This window comes from Chiroxiphia lanceolata, chromosome 14, assembly GCF_009829145.1.
Source record: "Chiroxiphia lanceolata isolate bChiLan1 chromosome 14, bChiLan1.pri, whole genome shotgun sequence".
Lineage (NCBI taxonomy): Eukaryota > Metazoa > Chordata > Aves > Passeriformes > Pipridae > Chiroxiphia > Chiroxiphia lanceolata.
In genome coordinates, this window is record NC_045650.1 from 14,564,817 (window position 1) to 14,586,142 (window position 21,326).

Below are 21,326 nucleotides of genomic sequence, written 5' to 3' on the forward strand. Positions count from 1 at the left end.
CTGCTTCACTTAATAAAGTATTTCAGTGGTGCATTGCTTTGGTCTAAAAATGCTCCCCTTACTTATTTCCAGCTTCGTCTTTTTTGTGTTTTTCATCATGCTTTTGCTTAAAATTAAAAAAGGCTCAAGCATCCACTAATCTCAGGATTTTTCACTGCACAGGTACATACAGACTGTGAGTGAGATGCATTTTAACCTTCTCATTACTAAATTACAGGCAATGAGCTCATTCATCTCTCTGAAAGATGGATTTTCTGGACTTTAAATTCTTTTTTCTATCTCTTTTGCTAAACTCAGTGCCATCAGACATTGTCCTTTTTAGAGCGAGCTCCAGAACTGACACTACAGCAACCTGGTAATGATGGTTAATCACTTTTATCATGAGGTGTGTGCATAACTCAGCTGCCTTCCTGGAAGAGTTTAGGATCTAAGCCTCCTGCTTTGCAGTGGCTCTTTGAAGAATGAGTATCTTTCTGGTTCCAATTCTAAGAATTTTTCCTGTGTGAAAATGAAAAAGCAAACAGGAGTGGGTGAGTGAACAGGGAGTGGAAGGAAGGAAAGGGAAGGGAGGGGTAGTGGGTGCTGTGATCTCAGGGAAGGCTGATGTGTATGTCTGTACAAGGCAGTAAGAAGATCTTGCCCTGCAGGGCATTAATTGTGAGTGTAAAAGGGTGAGTTTGGCTCCATGTCAAGGACAGCCATGAAAGAAGACAAATCCTAAGCCTGTGTGGCTCAGAGATGAAGTGTCTCTGCTCTTTCCAGAGCTTGTACTAAGGAGACTTAATCCGTCCTAGTGTGATTTTGTTGCACTTTTGGATGTGTTTTATCCTCCGTGCTCCAGTCCTTTGCTCTTCATCTCTCAGCAGCCTTCATATTACTTGTCAGTTAGATTGGCATGTTCCCACTGTTGCCAGCTTCTTTAATTTTGCCAGACTTTTTTCAAAAAGCTCCCACGAGAGTAATTATTGCCCTGATGAGGGTAGATGTTCCATGGTTCTCCTTCAGTGGGCACAGCTCAGGTAGCATGGAGGCTCTGCTAAGTCTCCTGGATATTTTGGGGGAGAAGAATAAACAGTGGTGTCCAGCAGATGCTTTTGACTTGGGCCCCTTTAATTAAATATTCCTCTGTGAATAGTGTGCATGTTTGGGATCCCCTTGCTTCTCTTTCCCAAGTAAACTGGATAAATTACCCATCTTTGTCCCTCAGTGCCTATCACTGCAAGTGTGGTGATTCCCTGTTGAGATCACTCATGGTAGAGCCATTCTTTCTGCCTCTAAGTACACTCTGCAAGATACCTGGGTAGGTGAATCTTGGGGGTTCTCTTTCCAGCTGCAATCCTGAGAAACTGAGGTTCCAGAGGCCAGGCAGTCTTTCAAGGAAAAAGCCAGTATGTGTATATATTAGATGGATATTTTTTGCATTGGTATCTTCTTATCCAGTTCGCAGGAGCATCACAAAGAATCTCTTGAGATCTCAAGTATTTCCTTCACTGTTGTCCTTTCCCTACCAGGAAAACATGTTCATTTTACTTAAACAGTTCTTGTTTATTACAGATTATGTAATGAATCCACCTGATTTATTTCCTGCAGCTGATGAGAACAGGGAGTTTGGGATGCTGGTGAAGGCACAGACTTTTTCCCCTGGGAGGGGGACAGGAGCCAATGGTTCCCATGTGCTCTGGGTCTGAAGAGCTCCACACCCCACAAAGTGGCTTTGGAAAGGTTAATTAAGGGAGAAGGTGCCAGCAGATGGCATCATGAATACACAACGTGGTCTCAGGGTTTTGAAGGGCCACAATCACTTCTGGGCACGTGTAGCAAAAGTGCAGGATAGGGCAGCATTCACATGCTGAATTCAGACACTCTAGGGCAGGTGGTTAGTGCTGCAGGAGGCAGATAGCCTGGGGTTGGTGAGACCCCCCACCCCATTTCCGTTCAGAGCAGCTCCTCTTTCCAGGCCTGGTGGGTACAAGGACACTGGAGGGACATGTAGTGATGCAGCCCTGCTAGTTCAGTGAGGTCACTGCCAAAATTTTGGGTTTTTTGACAGCGGGATGGCTTGCACAGCACCAGGTATGCTGGAATCAGATGGGGTGGCATGTGCCTGCCTGGTACCTCTCCTGGGACAGACCTGTGCAGCTGATGTCTGGTGTGAGTAGTGGCCAGAACTGGGGGGGGCTTCAGTCTGCTGGCATTTGTTCCTGATGGGGAGAGCAGTGACATTCAGCTTCCATTAGAAGACAAAAATGGCATCACAGGCCATCTGAGGGCACATTTTCAGCAGCCAGTGAAGGCAAGGTATGGGCTCTATTTCTGAGAAGATTAGTCTGTTCCCGGTCCATGGGACTTGTCAGCCCAGCAATGATTAGTGAGGCAAAAGCAAAGTCTGCAAAGCTCCTTCTGCCCGGCTTTGGTGAGAGAAGGTGATAAGGGATTCGTTGTGCAAGCAGGAGATAATTGGCAGCAGTACTATGAAGCAATGCCAGTCTCTTTGCCATAGCAATCGTCCAGAGATTTTGCTCACAGCTGTGATTCACCTTGCTGTGCAGACAATCTGTTCTGGACCACGCAGTGTGTCAGAAGGAGCATGGCTGCCACATAAAGTCACGTGGGACTGCCCAAGGCTGTGTGCACGATTCAGTGTGAAAATCCATTTTGCTGGTGCAGGGCTTGGGGGAGGCAGGTGGAGAAGGGGCTGGACCTCCAAAGGGCGAGTCAGCCTCCCCTTCCCTCACTGCAGACACCAGTGTAAGTGTAGCTAAGACTGTACAGTCACTTAACTCCTTGGGAATAGGAGGAGCTTGACTCCAAATGCCTCAGCCTGAAATGACACATCAGATCTCTTATGGGAGGTAGAGCCCATGTCTTGTGTGATGGCAAGCTTGAAGGAGCAGGGGTGGGTCTCTCTGGTGATATCTGTGTGGAAAAGTGAACAGAGTGATTTTGGCTTAGCTGAAAGCCACACTGCTTGTGTCTTATTTACCTTCTTCTGTTGTCACATACTGCAGCCCAGGCTTGATGTGTCTGCCCTGTGCACAGGGAGAGTGGGATCAGGCTGTCTACTGGTAGCCTTGACTGTAGCTTGACCTGCAGGTGTCAGCTCCAAGGAGACAGTGTGTTCAGGGTGACTGGGCTTGGCTAAGGTGATCCCTTGGGAGCTTCAGTCCAAGTCAACGGGAGCTGAAATGCTGACAGTAGGTGAGCGAGCCATCCCACCCAGCAACATATGTCTGTACTGTCCAGCTTTGAGTCTGTGGCCGTATGTGACTTTGTCCTGTAAAAAGTGAGTGTGCCCTGGAGCTGGCCAGCCCCGTGTCAGTCCCAGAGCTCTGCCCCAAGGAGCTGCTCTCTCCAGAAATGGCTCCTTACCTGCATCTGCAGGGCTGTGTGCAGCCCTCTGAGAGGTAACACTCAATATGTGCCAGCAGGATGGTGTTTCTCTTCCTCTGATGATGAGGAATTTATCTGGCATTTTCATCCCTGCCTTGCTGAGACTTTCTGAACTTCTGGGATTTCCTCCCCTCACCACAGGAGAGCAGTTGTTCCCGCTGGGATAAGCACCCAGCACCTCCTTGAGCAGTGGTTCTCCCTGGGCTGTTCAAGATAATTGGCCTGTTTCCCTGGTGTGGAACCAACGGCTGTGCAAGGAGGCTAACGAGAAGGAGCCAGGGTAGCAACAGGATTAAAAATATGTATGAGCAAACATCTTGTTTCAACTGCAAGGATGCACTGAAGCGTGAGAGTCTGGGTCCTGCAGAAAGCCAGAGGCAGCCTGGGTTGGCATTCACACTGGCAGCTGCACAGTAAAGCTGTGCTGGTAGCACAGGAAAAGTGGGGGCAGGAGCCTTGTCTTACTTACACTGATGTAAACTGGAGTAATGTCAGGGAATCACCTGTGATATTTGGCTGCATCCTGTAGGTTGGAGTCCGGTGTGAATACATGGCATCAGGACAGTAGGTGGGATGCCACCAAATCCAGCCTCTGGCTCTGTTCCTCTCTGACAGTGGCCTCCATATGGGATGGGACCTTTCATTGTAAAGATTGTATGGAGCCATTCCCTGCTCCATACAGCAGAGGAGGGATATTGGGAGGTGGATACTGAGTGTGATGACCCCATCCTGGTGGGCTCCTTGGGCCACTGGCAGAAGCCAAGTGTGACTGTCGGTGGAAGTGTCAGAGTGACACAGAGGTGGAGTGGATCCTCCAATGGAACATGGTGCTTTTTTCCCATGAAAAAATAAAGGTATTTAATTTTAATTTCTATTTTAAGGGCGATTGTTCTTGGCTGGGTTGAGTCCCTGTAAAACTTCACAAAGTCATTTCAGGAAGCTGAAAGCTGTCAACACACCCCAGTCATTTTCCTCTCATTCAGTGAAGGATTTTTGGGGGGAGAGGAAGGTTTATGACATATCCTTGCATTGAAGCAGCTCAGACTGGCAGGGAGACTTACCATCTACCTACAAAGGCACTTCCATGACAAGGAAGGCTGTCTTGGTACCTTAGCTGAAGAGCTGAAGGCCTAATGTGAGTCCTTTTACAAGAGAAATTAATTTGCTCACAGAAGGAGATGGTTTCTCTGTTTGTATGCTGGGTTTTCCAGGGATCATAAATCCCTTGGATATTATGAGTATCAAAAGAAGGAAATATCTCATGGAACGTGGAGGTTAGCAGAAGAGTTGGGCAACCATGCAGGTTTGTAGCCTTTGTGATGCATGAGAGCACCCAGACACCATTGCTGTGACAGGGATTCCCTGATCCCATGGGAGCTTCCTGGCTGCCCAGATGTTGGCAGGCTCGGGGTGGAAGGGGAGTCTGACCTGGCACAGCGGCACAGAACAGGTCAGAAGCTTCAATCAGCCCCTGTCTCCAGTGGCATTGCTGTCATGTGTTTATCTTGGAAATCAGACCCTCCAGCCCCATCTCATAGATTAGCAATTCCAATAGAAATAATAATTGGATTCAGTCCATTGTATTTAACGTTTTAATGTCAGCTGGGGATTTCTTCCTGATCCCAACTCTTGATTAGGTGACATCTTTAAGCACCAGATTAATAAACCTGACTATATTCTCTGAACACCTGACTTTCACAGCTGGTGGTGAGGGCTGAAATGTAGTGCTTCCTCTACTGTTGTGCTTTATACCCTTGACTCAAAAGGTCATGTTCATGATTCTTGAAATGCATTTTTACAGTTGTGTTTGATCTGTACTGGATGGAGAACAAAACTTCTATAAAGTTGCCATGAATTAAGTGTTCTCCCATCCTATGGATACATGCAGAAACTGATGTTTCCTTGAGCTTTCTAAAGAAAGCTGATCACTGAAAGTGATTTGAAAAGGTCTCCAGCAGGTCTCACCCTCTTTCTATGGACTGTCTTGTGCTCAGGGTCTCATCAACATATCTTTCCTTAATCTTGGTGTTCAAAACTCTTCTACTGTTTGGATAAGACCTGTCAAACCTGGGTTGCATTGTATGCTGAAATGCGTAGTTCAAGAATCATGAGGAAAAACTCCTATTTTGTCAGAAAACTCATGCTGCACTGCCTCTGAGCTCTGAAATTATGATAAAAAGATTATTTCTGGGATAGTGGCCTTCTGTTGGTCCTGTCTATGCTATGTCAAAGCAGACTGTGACTTCCTCAGTGACATGGAAGATAAATCTATGGAACTAACTTCTTGTACCTGCACATGTGCTTACCTAGGTGACCAGCCTTTACTATTTCTTGTGGAATTCTCTTTATGACCAAGGAAAACCAAGAGTTTGGAGACAAACAGTAGAAACAGTGCTTGGCATGAACAGATATGGCACACTTTACTGGCTTTGCAGTGAAGAGCTGCAAGTGTGTGCAGAGTTACGGGGGAGAAAGGGAAGGAAGGTGCTGGAGGGTTCACAGACAATGATGAGGAAGAGAGTGGGATATTCTCCTCTAAAGAAGTGGGTGCACTGAGGTTGTCTTGGAGGCAAGGTTGTGTTTTAGGCTCTAGTAGCTCCTCTCAATACATATAAGTTTGGGGTTTAGCACATTCTCCATTTACTATCATGATGTGGTCAGTCTTGCAAAGACAGTAGTTCTTCCTCTGGACCAGCTTCCTGAAACCTTGTTTGAAGTGTCTCACTGAATTGGGTTTCAGAGGAATCTTCAGCTGGTGCAAATTGTTTGTATCACCAAGACAGAGTCAGTCCTGCTGCTTTAGCTGGCATTGGCCAAACTAAAGTGAAGAGGGACACTTCAGCCAGTGCAGTTGGTGCCTGTGTGCTATAGCTGAGAGCCATTGATTGTTTAATCCAGTATCAACCACTTTGCCTGGTCAGCAGCTGGAGAGTTTCTTGCATTTTAATTTTCCAGGTCACAACCCCAGCAAGCTGGGGAAGGGTGTTCTCTAAGTCAAGACACACACTCTCTATCATGCTTTTTCTAATTGTAAGGCTTCAGTCTTGCAGGCTGGTATGGAAGTGCCGTAAGACCACAGACAGCCCTTGTCTCTGGTCTTCCAGCTGCTGGGAGGGCACTGCCCTGAGCTGGCGTGGCAATAAACTCTAACTGTCATGGGATAGTCTCCAGGCAATGAAGTCTTCATTTGTGGAATGGGAACCACATAAAGACCTTTTTCTTCTCCAGACCCTCCGGGCTGATGTTATCCTCATGCCTATAGAACCTTTGCATTGCAACACATGAGTAACCCAGCATTCTCCAGCCCTCCAAGCCATCATGCAATGCCATGTGTTTTCCATCCATAGCACCTTTGTTCATATTCACCCGTGACACCACTGGAGTTGCCATAGCTGTGAAATCAGAGTTCATACTCATCCAGTATGAAGTTAATTCTCAGATTCACAGCATTTGTTGTGGGAAGAGTGGATCTTCAAGAGGGAGCTGAATCTTTCCTCTTCAGTTTATCTATTTCTGGGTGTGAGTCTGTGTCTCCATCCTGTTTTGTAGTACACTGCTGCACCCTTCACAGGTTGGCTCCCTTCCTGCTCCCATGGAGCCTGTCTCAGGGCTCACAGGGAAATCCTGGACTTCAGTGGCATCAGACTTTCCTGCTTTCCCCAGAGTACTCTGAAGGCAGCAGGAGATGAAACATGGCAAAATTTTCCTGGCAACTGCTCAACACTGCTTCTCTTCCACAGCAAACAACACTCCAGTATCTTCAGTCCAGTATCATCCCCCATGTGAAATCTTCTGGTGATGGAGTGCCAAAAAAAGGCCTGAATCCCTGCCTAAGTCCTTTCTCCTCCTGAAGCACAACTGCATTGAGTGGAAAAGAGCCAGAGAGGAAGATTTTTTTTATTGCAGACATGTCTGACCAAGAAACAGGCATTAAAAAGATTTGATAGTGGTTCCAGTGTAAAAGCTGTTAAAGCCATTTCATCTTCTAACAGCCTTATTGGCTTTAATCAGTTCATTTTCATATCCCTTTGGACATCACCATCCATTCTGGGATGCTGAGATGCTCTGGACAGTCACAGATCTGTATTGGCCTCCATATTCAGCATTTCTGAAACCCCAAAATACCAGGTACCACCAGTGGTTTACACCTTCCAAGTCTGCACATTGAGGTGGGAGCTCAGCAGGTCTCCTGCTGTCACATGTGTTCTGAGCACAGAGCTGAGCTCAGGTGTCAAGAGCTGAGGGCTGTGCAGGCAGGGCTGCTTCACACTTACTCCACCTCAGTGCTGCAGTAATTAGTCCTAATGATTACATCGAGGTGAATGTAAATTAAAACCCCACCTCCAGACACTGCCACAGCATGGCTGAGCCTGAACACAGCCTGTAAAATGGTGACATTTCACCTCTTGAGCCTCTCTGTTTTGATGTCTCCCAGCAGGTAAGAATTGGTGTCATTCCTGCTCACAATTAATTGGGGAAAAAATGGAGAATAACTTGTCTAAAAATCTAGTATGGTTGCAAATGCATTTCATATTAAAACAAATATAAACAGATTGGAGAATGTTTTTTATATGTCTCACCCAGCTCTAGGCATTTTGCAGGTTGAAAACAGGGGCAGAGTGATGTGTGACTGTTCCAATGAAGAATCAGCATTGAATGACAATTTTTGGAGATGATAAATTTGCTGCATTGGCCCATCTTGCTGTGGTGGTTTTACTGTCAGACTGTGCCCTTAAAGCATAATGTGTAGCTGTTCCTACATGAGGACTGATCTCTCACCTCTGCTGAGACATTGTAGTGCAGGGGGCTGTGCATGGTCATGGATCAGTAACTCTGGTGTTTGTGCTGGGCTGTGACAGCTTGGCCACACTCCTCTAGGTCTGGGCTAACGTGCTGCATCTCAGAATCTCAGCATCTCTGATGCCAGGAAGGACTGGAAACTGTTCCATGCTGTTTGGATAGATAGGGTGAATCTTGGCTTTCTCAATCCTGAGAGCAGATTGGATTCAACATCTTGAGCAGATAAAATCCAGCAGGTATGTGGGTCGTCTTTGCTTGTGTTCAGTCAAATGAGATGTTCCCCAAGAAGGAGGATGGGAGATGTTTAAGTGCAAACTAGACAGAGTTGGACTTTACAGGGATTCTCCTGAAAAATTCTGGATCCCATTGCCGTTTCTGCAGGAAGCTGTGATGTGTTCTGTTTACAAGCTGTGTTAAGGTAGGGCTTGATACATTCAAGCTGTTAGTCCTGCTACACCTGCTGGAAGGTGATTTAAATTGCAATTTCCAAAAAAAAAAGGGGCCTGGGAGTGACACTGGGGATCCGTGGGAGGCGATTCCACTGGGAGGTTACTGCACAGCTGCCACTGAGCTGCTGCCCAGCCTGAGCCGCTGGAGCAGCTCTTTGCCTCAGTTTCCCCTCTGCCAAAACTGGAGGAGCAATGCTGCTGGGCTGTACAACTTCTCATGGAGAAGAATCAATAATTACAGCTTGGGTAGGATTGCAAGTTTAAGCAGTATTGGCTCATATTGTTTCCCTCTTGTAAAACCCTATTCCAGGATGAGGATCTCCTTGCAGACATTCCTGTCCTTTCTGAGAGAGGCAGGATTTGTGAACCCAGTGCCTACTATAATTCTGAGAGTATTTCTGTTACATGCAATCAACTGTATCTTTGTCTCAGCTTTGAATTTTATATCACACACTTCCCCCCAGTAGGACAGCACTACATTAAGTTTTACTAGTTCGTGGAGGTGGATTATATCCCACTTGATTGTTTACAACAGTTGTGAAGATTCAACACCATTTTAATGAGGTATAGCAGTGGTATATTAAGAAATGTGTCTATTAAATGCAGTCTTGAGTAGTTGATTGGTATTTAATTGACATGTGTTAATAGTCTTATTACATCTCAGTTAAATCCACAGTTGAAGCGCTAATTTTGGGTAGGGAAATTATGGTTTGAGGTAAAAATATAAGCTAAAACTACAGCAGCTTTTAATAGGAAAACTTCGTTAATAAAGTCTTACACTGACTTAAGCAAGTGTTTACAGTAGATATTTTTAAAACAGATGAAAATTACATAAAAGACACATTCTGTCAATTATTGCTGTAGGATTCATAAGGAGTTATTCATGGAGGTAATTTCTGTCTCCTCTTAGGAAAGATTCAGACTGCAAAATTTTGCAGGGAAGTGTTTTTAAGAAGCGTGTTATTTAATGTGAATGTGGGCATTCTTCTCCAGGGACCTGGTCCGGGAATCAGTAATTTGGCAACTGAGCTTCTCCAAGCTGTGTTGTATTTTGCCATCCATGAAGGTTTCAGACTGCAGCACCCCAATCCACTCTTACTGCTGCCAGAGGGAGGTACCTCATGGTTCTCTTGAGTACAGGGTGAATGTTTCACAAAGACAAGGTGAAGGACAAAGAGTTTCCTGGGATGAGAAGACAGTGCATGTGTAGATCCCAGGGGAAGACACTGTTTGGTGCCTTGCTCAGTCTCCCCCAGGCTCAGTCTCCAGTAAGGACAAGGGGCATCTCTGTCCTGTCTTGCACCTGAGCTGAGAGGATGCTCAGGACAGCAGAGTCATGTATGAATTCTCTTTGAATGAGCTGTGTTGCTGCCAGTCTGTGCCCTGCCCTGTGCAGAAGGACAGGCACGGTGGTAGGAAGGTATTCTAACCATTCACAGAAGTTGCCTGCAAATGGGGTAAATAAAGGCACAGATTCTTTCAGTGACTTGCCCTCTAAGAGAAAGCATGTGAGAGCAGCAGCACAGTAGGAAGGTCTCTGTGTGCCAGCCTCACCATGTCACTTGTCCCAGGCTGCATTACTGCCTCGTACCCAAGCACTGCTCAGCAACTCAAATCGTTCCCAGGCAGCACTTGTGTGTCCTCCTTGCTCTGTCTTTGCTTGGATCTCAGCATACAGCAGATCCCACAGCTGAGCAGTTGGGACCCCCTCGCTGCTGGCAGGCAGCCTGCCTGTTCCCATCGCTACGTGTCGGTAGGTGGTTCCTGTCTAATGAAGCTTCTTTCCAAGGGAGGCTGTTGACGTGCTCCAGCATCGCCAGATGGTCCCCTTACCTCTTCTTCTCTCACGCTCCCTCGGAAACATTAATGATCCCTAAACCTCTCTGACGGAGGGGCTCCTTTTTGTGACAACCTCATTACGTGGTTATCAGGAGCTGCCACTATCCAGGTTGTCAGGACAACCAGCCTGATTCAGAGCCGCTGGGAAAGGTCTGAACCTCAGGCAAATAACCATCCCCAGCTCCCAGCAGATGCTCACCCGCAGCCAATCGCCGGGGCGCTGGGAAGCCATGACATCATGGGCCAAGCAGGCCCCCAGATTTAATTGTTGGCTTTCGGCTTCCCTCCGTGTCCCTTCCCCCCAGTGCTCCCCACATCAGCCCCCGGCACAGCTAATCCAGTCCTGCTGTGGTGCCACTTCAGAGCTGCCTGCGCTTGGCAGGGCTGATGGAGGGGCCCCCAGAGCCCCCCATGTAGTGCAGCCTTGGTGAGGAGCAGGACTGTGACTCAGCAGCCTGGCACAGGAGGAGAACTGCAGGGTACTGCAATAACCCAGCTGTGAGGGGCTTTAGTAGGTTCCTACTTGTTGGAGTTTTGTTAGTGGGGATGGGAGTTAGTTGTCAGAGTTGTAGGATGAGCTCTCTGGCAGCTACCACTTAGTGTGGGAGATTAATGGGATACTTAATGGGATACCCTCTTCCCATGAAAACCTGGTACCCCAGCAGCAGTCACACTGTATTGCTCAGATCGTGTCATGTTTGCCAGCGAGGTGTGATAAAACATGGCAGAACCAGTTCTGGTGCAGATGGAGACCGTGTCCACTTTCCTGCCCTGCTGAAGCAGAGGGGTTTGCTCCATGACCTTATGCCTTCACTGGGGTGTATGTGAGCCACCTCTGGAACTGCATATCCCATTAAAGTTACATCCTACATAGCACTGACTAGGCATCCTGCAGATGTACAGATGCAGAGCTTTCCTGAATTCCTGTTCTGCTTGAGCACGTTCCCTATGAAAGCAGGATCAGGCAGCTCTTTGAAAGGATTCATCTTTTTGCTCAAGAAAGATTTTTTTTTTTTTTTCAAACTCCCTGGCCATCCCAGGTAAGTGCATGTTTGGTTTACAAAAATGCCAGTGCTTGGTGTCTTTCGCTGAGACATTCAGCCTTGCACACCCCTGTGGCACAGGGCAGGGTGCTGGTCAGGCAGTGTGAGTCTGCAGCACTGCCATCAGTTTGGGAGGTTCTAGCTGATGAGATCTAAGAGGTGAGGTTACCTGGCATTTGGCTTCTGAAGTCCTCAGGCATCTTTTGGAGGCTACAAGAAGGCTATTCGCTGCTCAGAGCTAATATTTCTTTCTCTTGCTATGCTGTGTTGGCTGAATTTCCTGGTCCTGAATTTCCATGGAGTTGCATCTTCAGGGAGGAGTTGTCCCTGGACCACTCCGGGTTGGGAGTGCCCCAAGGAGGGGCTGGGAAGCTTGTGCACAGCCCAACACAGAGACACTCCAGCATGGATGGTTGTGATACAGCCAGCCCTGCCTATTTTAGTACAAAAGAAAGGAGCTTGTGATGGACCTGGTGCAGCCAAGTCCTTCCTCCTGCTTCTCAGACTCCTAAAGCATTGGGCATTGGGGCTCAAATTAGGGCAGCTTCTGAGATTGCTTCTGCAGGATGAGACCCGTGCTCAGAGACCAGGTGAACATACAGGGTTTGGGCAGGTCTTGCGGGTCTCAGAGGCTTGGACCTCATGGGCATGCAGAGCCTTGAAGTATTTCCGACTTGCTTGGACACCCATGTGACAGTCACATGGGATTGATGTCTAGCAGGGACTGGCCTGCTTTCCCGTGCCCTGTGGGGACAAAACTGTCACCATGTCCATGTCTGGGCTGGATCAGGCTCAGCCATGCTCTGCAGGTCTGCCCCAGCCCAGCCCGTGGAGCAAGTCCAGCTTGCACTGCCGAGCCCGGCACCCTGGGACTGTGTGGGTGCCTTGACCATGCAGTCACTCCGTTTTTCCCCCTCCCAGCAATGTGCTTGAGCAACATGCCTGTTGTCAGCACACGCGGCTGCTCACAGTGTGTGGAGGAGCCCTCCAGCTCCCACAGGGTCAGCCTCAGGTATGGCTGGGATGAGGAGCAAGGGAGCTCTGCGGCTTTGTGGCCTTTGCTTTTGCTTCCTCTCTTAGTCTCCTTTCCCAGGGTGGCATGGGACAGGCATGCCAAATCAGCTTCCTATCAGGTATGGGACAGTTGGCTCCCATCCAGTAGCTTAAAGGTAGCTGGAGAACCCAGGAAGGCTGAAATGCACAGGTTCAAAAACCACTGTGATTTTCAGGAAAAACTCCACATGCAGAGTCAGTAGTTGCAAGGTTTCTTTGGCTCCCAGGAGAGTTCTAACTTTGGACAAGGCTCTTAGTAAGGGATCTGATCTTGCTTTTTCACTACGTGCAGTAACAGAGTCAAGTTTCTGCTCTTTCACAGGGCAAAGGAAACTGAAACTCTTCCTTCGCGTGCTCTCGCCCAGCCTTCGGAAAAGTCTGACAGGAGCCAAGGCACCAGGCTGCAGTTTTCTTAAGGTGCTTATAAGAGCAATTTTGCTAATAGTTTATGCTAGAACTAGTTTTTAGTTGGACTTTTAAAAATGAATGGAAGTGATTCACCCACAGGTTCAATCCCAGCATCTGTAATTGCCTGACTTGGTGTTCTGTCTGTAGCTTTTCTTGAGCTGTTTCCCTCCTTTAGAACGGGACACAGACCTCCCATGGTGTGTGGTGTGCAGGGACGTGGGGCTGATAAACGACCCACCTTCTGTTTCTGAGCCATCAGGAATAATTTTCACTCTGAAGGTGGCTGGGTACCACTGGTTCCCCACCTGCTCAGTCCTTTCTAACTCTGGGCTGTTTTAAACAGCAGCAGCCAGTGTGGTTTGCAGGGCTGGGTGAGACTGTGGGAACCCTGACAGTGTCAGCTGCATTCCCTTATCACTGCAGTCAAGGGACATTCCCCAAAATCTTTGCAGGGACATCGCTCTTGGATTTACAGTGTGCTGTCACCAGGGTGGACACTACTTGCAGCAGAAAGTGGAAGGCCTCTTATTCCACCGTCAAAGGACAGCAGCTCTGCAGGATTCCTGCTGACCTTAGAGGATCCTGAGAGTTACCTGTCCACAGGGGTATTTCTCTGTGGGGAGGGAAATAGCACTGACAACTTGCTCCGTGGCTTGACTGTGATCCTGCAGAGCCAGCCAGCCAAGTGACAGATTTGACTCATATTGGGGAAGAAAACCTTGGTGAGACCTCGGCATACAGCAGGAAGGGATGGTGGTGATTCAGTGGGGGCTGCTTGTCAGGTCAGTGTGGATTGGGTGACTCAGTGAGCTCCTGCTTCTGGAGAACCTGTCCTTTGAACGAGCTCTAAGGCAACAGTGTGACCAGTCGTGGTCAGAGAAGATCACATGCCGTGTGGTGGGGCTGGGAGGGTTTGTTATCTCCTCTTGGTACGTGTGACCTGCCTCGCCTTTGGCAGTAGCAGCCTGCAGAAGGCAGTCTTCAGTGCTCGCCCGTGGCTGCTGCATAATGTGTTATTAAACACACCTTGTGCTTCTCCATCAGGAAAAAACACCAAACAAACAAAAAAAAATTTGGTCAAAGGTATGCCCACTTTGGTATGTAACAACACAGCCCTTTCCACTGCGCTCGGACGGGCAGGACAGCAGCTGGCAGAGTGTCCTGCCAGCCCCGGGACCGGGCACAGCCCCGAGCTCGGACCCGGCACTGCCGCCTGTCCGCGGCCCCGCGCCTCTGCCCCGGGGGTTAAAATCCGTCGTGTTCCTATGTGGATTTTTTTTTTCCTGGAAATACTGCAAACGTGAGGTCATCCTCATCAAAGCAGGGTCTGTTTCTAGTTTTGAGACCTTTCATGGAGGAGCTGAACTCGGAGGAGCAGGAACGGGACCACGCTCTGCCTGGGGAAGCGTAATTCGAAATGAATGAAGGAGAAAGGAAAACACAGACCGTGAATAAGATTTTCCTTCTGGTGCGTTTGGGGATCCTTGCAGGGAAGTGCCCTCTTTGTTGCAGGAGTGGCCGGAGCTGGTTGCTCTAGCATCGCTGCCTGCTGGGTTTCTCCCACGTTTGGATGCGGACCGGAGAAGCCCACAAGCTGTCACACGCAACGTCATCCGGGGGAGCCCCGAATTTCACGGTGCATTTCCTATTCCCAGCCGACGAAGACCAGGCAGCGTTATGACGCCTCGCAGGACCCATTCCGGCACCGGCCGGTGCCAGTCCCGCCTCCGAGGTGCCCGCGCACCCCTGAGGGGGCTCCCGGGGAAGGGGCTTGGCGGGCGGCCACCCCCCCGCGCCGCGCTTTCCCTGCGCGGCTGCCTTGAAACACAAGATTTGCCCCCAGCCCCAGCCCCGGCCCGTGTGTCGTCACCCGTCGCCCGCCTCGCCCATTGGCTGCGCCGGCGCGGCTGCGGCGGCCCCGCGACGCGCGGGGCGGGCGGGCGCGCGGCGATTGGCGGCGCGGGGGACGGGCCGCGCCCGGGGGCGCTCGGCGGCGGCGGCGGCGGGGGACGGGCGGGGCGGCGATGACCGACCGAGCTCCAGGTAACCCGGCCGGGCTGCACTGACCCACCGCGGCTCCGGGGAACCCGGCCGGGCTCCACTGATCCACCGCGGCTCCCGGTAACCCGACCGGGCTGCAATGACCGACCGGGGCTCCCGGTAACCCGGCCGGGCTGCAGTGACCCACCGCGGCTCCCGATAACCCCGGCCGGGCCCTGCGGCCGCCGGCGGAGCGCGGTGCCCGTGGCCGCGGCTGCGGCGCCCCGTCTGTGCCGGCGATGGGTGGAGGATGCCGCGGGCAGGGCCGGGCTGCGCCGGTGCCGGGGTTGTCGCCGCGTCTCCGCGGTGCCGCTGCCGTGAGTGACACCTGTGCTGCCGGGCGGCCGGCGGTGGCCGGAGACCGGTGTCCTGCGGGGAGGGCTCCCCGAGCCGCAGAGCCGCGGCCCGGGCTGGAGTTGTGTCAGCGCCGGCACCGGCCATGAACGCGGCCGCGGTGCGTGTGTTCCCCATCTCCCAACAATGCCGCCTCTGGGCTGCGCTTCTGCAGAGGAGTGAGAAATTCTGGGCTATAAATAACTCCGCCTTTTCCTTTTTATTTTTTTTTTTTTAATACTCGTTATTGACAACGCGCATCCGATTGACCGGTTCAGCACCTGCCAAGTTTTTCTCGAAATCCGTTCAGGGAAGGGTAGTCTCTCCTTGTGCGTGCCTGGTGGTGCCTCATGCCACACTGGAGCGGTCCCTGTGCTGGTTGTCCCTTTGTCCCAGACTTTTACACCAGGCAGCTGAGGGAGCGCTCTGGCGTGATGTCTGGCTGCTCCCCTCCTCCGGGAAGGGGGGATGCGCTCGACACGAGTGGCACCTTGTTTTGGTCATTGAGGCAGTTTTCAGATCCAGTTTTCACCGGTGCCAGAAACGAGCCGTGCTTTAAATGCAGTGAGGTATTGAATGTGGAAGGCTGAGGAAATTCAGGCAGCAGAAACCATGGCTTCAAAGTGAGCGGCAGCTGAAAGAGATGGTGGGCCCGGGATGGGAAGAAGGGGCTGTTTCGGGACCTGCAGCCCCAAGGGGTGACGAGCGGCTGGATTTTGCCTCTCCCCGCGTGGCTCCGTTTGCGAGGGTCCGGGCTGTTTTTTGTATGGGCGTGGTTGCGGGTGGGCACAGGCGAGCCAGCAGTGAACAGCCTGGGTGTCTGTGTTTGGCAGACGCTCCTAAAGGCTTTGTGTCCCTTTTGTCCCACCTGCCCGGGGCTGCGGAGAGGGGAGCCTGCTTTTTGTTGTCCTCCTGGGCACGGTCCGGGATGCTGTTCAGCACAGGGAACCTGGAGGCCGGAGATGAGCGTGGGCTTTGCTGAGCCGCTCAGACATGAACCGCCTCGGAGCGGGGAGGGGGAGGAGGAGGAGGAGGACGGGCTGTCGGGAGGGCCGGAGCCAGGCTGTACCTGCCAGCCCGAGGGGACAGGGAAGGGAACACTGTGGCTGGAGGGGTGATGACATGAGATCGTCTGCCCTGGCTCCTCTCGTGTGAATCCACCTTCTCCGTGGCTGTCAGACGGGGAGAAGGGGGCCCGGGCACATCTCCAGAGCTACCCGGGAGGAGGACGCTCTGCCCAGGGAAGTGGAAGTGGGGCACGTGGCTGCAGAGGAGCCTCAGGCTTCCAGTCACAGGTTACCCAGCGATGTGAGCAGAATACAGAGTAAATCAGGAGTCGGCTGTAGTGGGTTTCAGGCCTGGCACGTGGGCTGGTGGGTTGTTCAAGGCCGAGGAGTGAAGGCTGCCGTGACAGGTTATTTGCATGGAAGGGAAGGATTGCCCTGAGCCCGAGTTTTCTGCCGTGAGCACAGGCTGGTGAGGGAGAGCGGTGCTTGCGGCTGCATGGGTTGGAGCTGCATTCCTATAGCGTGGAATTGGGCAGAGGAGCTTGTGGCCCGCATGGTGGGGGGGGCTGGGGGTGCCTGACTTCAGGGGTGAGGGGCTGCAGCTGCCTCTGGGCTGCAGAGGAGGTTGTGCTGTGAACTGAGAGCTGCATGGATGGCATGTCTTCACTGAGTGACTCTGGATAACTAAAAGTAAGTCTCGGTAGCTCCTGTGAGCCCTGAGCTCCTGTTACAGTATTAAGTTTCCGGCCTCATGGGCCACTGCTTGCAGCAGCAACAGTTTAGGAGGCAGCTGTGGCAGCAGTGCTGCAGGAGGCAATGCCCAGGGTGAGCTGCTTTGACTGTCACAGGCCCTGGACTTGGGCCTCCTCACCTCAGGGCTTCAGCACGAGCATGCTGGCTTTTTGTAGGGGCTGTCTGGTGGGGGCTTTGTACCCTCTAAACTAACAAGCCCAGTGAGACTGTGTAAGGGGGGGCCCACAGGAGAAAACTTTACCTTTCCAAGTAGACTGTTCCCTGGGCAGTTTCTATGTAAGGATCTGACCAAAACTCAAAAAATGTGGAAGTTGGAGTCCAGATTGTCCTGTGTGTCCTGAGCCAGCTCACAAGGTCTGGAAAAACAAAACTGGGCACAAGAGATTGTCTTCCTCCACTCTCCCATATTCTTTGCAGCTTTTATATATGCAGTTGCAGGGATAGGTGAGGCACATTCAGCTCTGCAACATATTGTTGGCCATAACAAACCCAGCTCCTGTGTTAGGCATCTCCTGGCCTGGCAGCATTTGCTCCTAGAGGAGAGCCGGTTTGTGGGGATAGTCCCATTTCAGTTCCTGTTCCCTCTGCCTAAAGCCTTCTTCTCTTTTTCTTTTAATACTTTAATTGTGACTGTGGATCCAAGTGTTCCTGGAGCTGCCAGTGTTCTGGGATCAAAACCAGCTGGGAAGCTGAAGGTCTTTCAGATCTGCCTTCAACTCCTCCTTAATTTTAGCCATGTCTGCACAGAACTGGTCACAGGGGGGATGTTGCCAGATTTGGCTTCCGCTGCTGCTCTGGTTGGACACCCTGTGACTTTGGGACATTAACTGTGCTGTCAGTTTGTGCCTTGCTGGTTTGAGTACTGATTTCTGTTCCTTGCTGTGCTGCACAGTGGGCAGGCGGGAGCCCAGTGTGATCTTCCTCTTTCATTACTATCCTTAGCTCATGCCAAAGGTGCTTGAAGCTTTTCTCCCAGGAACTTAATGGGGAGGGCAGCAGTAGGAGGGGGAAGGAGGAACATGAATTAACTTACACCTGCAGAAATAAACCTTTTCACTTGCCAGTGCTATTTTGTGTTTAGCTAGCATTTTCTCCCTGCAGCTCTATTTTGCTTTTTACCTTTCAGACACAAACAGTTGAACTTGTGTATCTTCTCCTTCTTTTATGTTGGCTTTGATTTGCCTGTTACGTGAAGAATGGCATTAGGCCAAATGGTAATTGGTAGGTTTCACTGGGCCCGGGTCAGCGCAGGTAGAGACGCTGATGTGAACCTCTTATCTCAGACCTGCTGTCGCTGCTGTGTCTTCTGCTCCTAGGAGCAATTCTGTAGTGGAAAAATATGACAGAAGTATCTGTGGTTTGCTAGTGGTCAGGCTCAGTGCATGGAGTTTTGGAGATCTTTTCCAGGTGAATATCAGCAGCTGTGGCTTGTGTGCAGCGAACAGCAAGTGTAGCGCTGGTCTTTGTTGGGGACAGCCCAGGGACCCTTCATTTTGGATGTTCAGTTGCACAGCTGCAGCTTAGCTCTGGCAGTGCCCTGTTTATGAGTTGGCTTCTTGGGTTTCCTGAGACAGGGAATTGGGCTGCAAGGTGGCACTCACCAGGAAGCCTGTGTGTGATGTTGTTGATGCAGTCTCATGTCCCCAGCTTTTGGAGCTCATGACCCCAGGAAGCCCTGGGTGGGGGACAGGCAAGCCTGCAAGCGTTCCAGGTCTTTGGCTTCTGGGCTGGGAGGATCTTTGTGTCAGCATGTGCCACCAGCCCAACCTGCAAGTCTGATTCAGAGCAATGGGCTAAGTGCACCTCTGGGTGCTGGGATGTCCAGCGTCATATCGTCCCTTCTAGAGGCAGACTTGGAAATCATGTCCCTCTTAAACAGGGGCATGTCCTGCTCAGTTGGGAAACCTCTGCCGTGAATGTTACTTTGTTTTGGTCTAAAGACTTACCAGCATGACTGTGTGCATTATTTAGGAGTAAAATAGTGTTGTTATATATTCAGTGTGCTTATTTACCAATGTTATTTCTTGTTTTCCGTTGCTTATCTAATAGTGTATGGACAGATGTAGCTGACTCTTGACTGATGCAGAACAAAGCATATCTCTGCCCTGGAATCCACAGTGTGATTAGTTTTCAGTGCCTGCACATGACAGGACTGGCTTTGGGGCTCGGTGTGGTACAGGTGGGGGACACTGATATAGCACCATGTAAGGCTTGTAAAGATGGGGAACGGCACAGTTAAGCTTGGATACACATCTTTTACTCTGCTCTGGTCGTGTACTCTTTTATTGCCATCAGAAGCAAATTAAGGCAGTTTGGACCCCAAAACATGTTCAGGGAATCTTTGGGAAAGTTTTACATGTTTCTTTGCTATCCTGAGGGCAAAAGTGTCCTTTCTCTGGGAAATGGAAGCAAAGATTTTGGATGTGACCCCTTGACTTCTGAAAGTGATACCTTGCACGTGGACCAGTGAGAGCTGTGCTGGGGTCCAACTTGGCTTTGCCACAAGTCAGGGTACTGCAGTGTCATTTTTGTCCGGCTGTAGATCCCTTAAGTCTGGAACAAGATGCTACGTTGACATTGCAGTACAGCACAGACTCCAGAGCCGGACCATTCTCATTTCCCTTCTAATCTTCAAGTGTTGAAAATGCTCTGGCACCTTAGCAGGCTCAGCACTGCTCTGCAGGGTATGTGTGCAGTCGAGTGCACGTGACTAGGGGGTACTAAAACATCATCTTTCCGTGTTACCTGGGTGTGCTCATTTCTCCAGATGGTGCTGTTGAAGGGGCAGCAGCTCTGTGGCCCCCCCCAGTCCCTGTCCATTTGCTGGCATCAAAAAATTACTGTTTGCTTTATTTGGAAAGGGCACTGGAAAGTACTTCTGTGTGTCTCTCAAGGGGAGTGAAAGGCCTAATGTTTTCTGTTTTCTGTCTCCTCCTTCTCTATTCCCTATTGTGAAGGAGAAAATCCTCCAGATCAGAAATTTTCCAGGCGCTTCCCTGCAGAGAGTCTTGATTCAACCTGCAGTGCCCAGATGCCAGCTCGTATTTATCAGGTGCACCCAGCCACTCCCCAGATGAAACACGGGGCTGCTGGTGCATGGTAAACCTGAGAGGAGAGAATGGAAGGCACACAATTAAAACCCTGGGCATTTGCTAAAATTGTTTTTAGTGTCTCCTGCCCTCACAGGCAGAAGATTGTGGACTTGGATTTGGGATGCTCTTGAAGTGTCACCAGAAAAGCTGTCAAATATGTGCATGCAGAAATGGAGGCTTGGAAAGTGCTTTTAATTGTGATTCTGCTCTGCACAACACAGATTGTCATGCTTTGAGCTCAGGTTTGTTTGTATCAGGGACAGACATTGATACCACAGCTCCTATGCCTGCCTGCTCCAGAAAAGAGCTGCTTACATCCTCCTTTGATCTTTTTAGCAGGCCTAGCCAGCTCAGGTTGGCATCCTGGTTATTTATTTCCTACAGATATGGTCTACATTAGCTGTGCTGTGCTATGACTCTCCTCTCTTTGTTCCAGAGACTTTGGAAATTCAAGTTGGGAAGAAGTAAGATTTTTAGCAAGGAAAAAGACTAAAGCAGACAGATTTGCTCCCTGGTTTGTTTCTTTCTGAGGAGGCTCCTTGCACTTCATAGGATGCATGGAACAGAAAGAGGTGGGGTAATATTTGGAAGTATCTAGAGTGGCAGTCTGTGGGGACAGTCTTCCCTTTCATTTCTGCCCCACATCCTGTCCCACACCTTCTGTCCATGCTTTTGTTCCCTCTCACTAGGGCAATGCAGAATCCTCCTTTCTAGTGGCATTAATGGATAATGTTAAGCACTTCAGAAGGAGTAATCTGGGAGTGGAGTCTTATTCTTTTCTGCAGGATATTGACAGTTCACACAGAGGTTGTGTCCTGGACCCTTTTTGAAAGCTACAGTCCTACTGAAATGCTGGAACTACTGCTACCTTTGTGGGTTTCTGAAGTAAATTGTCCACAAAACATCTAAGACCTGTAATGCAGACAGTGAGAGCTTTTGAGCAATGTGCTCTTCAGTGCATAGTCGATCTTCTCCCATGGTCTGTGGTGCACTGTGGACATATAGGGTGAATGCCAGGCTTCTTCATGGAATAAGGAAAAGCAATAGGAATATGAATATGAGGTAGTTTTCCAGTTCTAAGTCCTTGATGTGGCAAAATCTCTGTCCTCTCACTTTTTA

General features: G+C 50.1%; 1 protein-coding gene and 1 long non-coding RNA gene across 6 annotated transcripts in view; one reads left to right on the plus strand and one right to left on the minus strand.

Moving 5' to 3' along the window:
• The window catches only part of PAK3 (p21 (RAC1) activated kinase 3), a 127,975-nt gene that overhangs the window by 44,247 nt on the left and 62,402 nt on the right, over nucleotides 1-21,326 (plus strand). For 2 of the 5 annotated variants that reach the window (XR_004359683.1, XM_032702439.1), the window contains exon 1: nucleotides 14,964-15,025. The exons of 1 other annotated variant lie outside the window; for it this stretch is intronic. The gene's annotated coding sequence lies outside the window, so the exon portion shown is untranslated. Of the gene's footprint in view, nucleotides 1-14,950; nucleotides 15,026-15,304; nucleotides 15,340-21,326 lie in introns of those variants that run through there. 2 more of the 5 variants (XM_032702434.1, XM_032702436.1) reach the window with 2 other exon arrangements.
• On the minus strand, nucleotides 465-4,579 carry LOC116794099. Its single transcript, XR_004359687.1, has 4 exons — nucleotides 4,452-4,579; nucleotides 2,984-3,180; nucleotides 1,297-1,504; nucleotides 465-498 (listed from the first exon to the last, which is right to left on the minus strand). It is a non-coding gene; the product is annotated as an uncharacterized LOC116794099 (long non-coding RNA).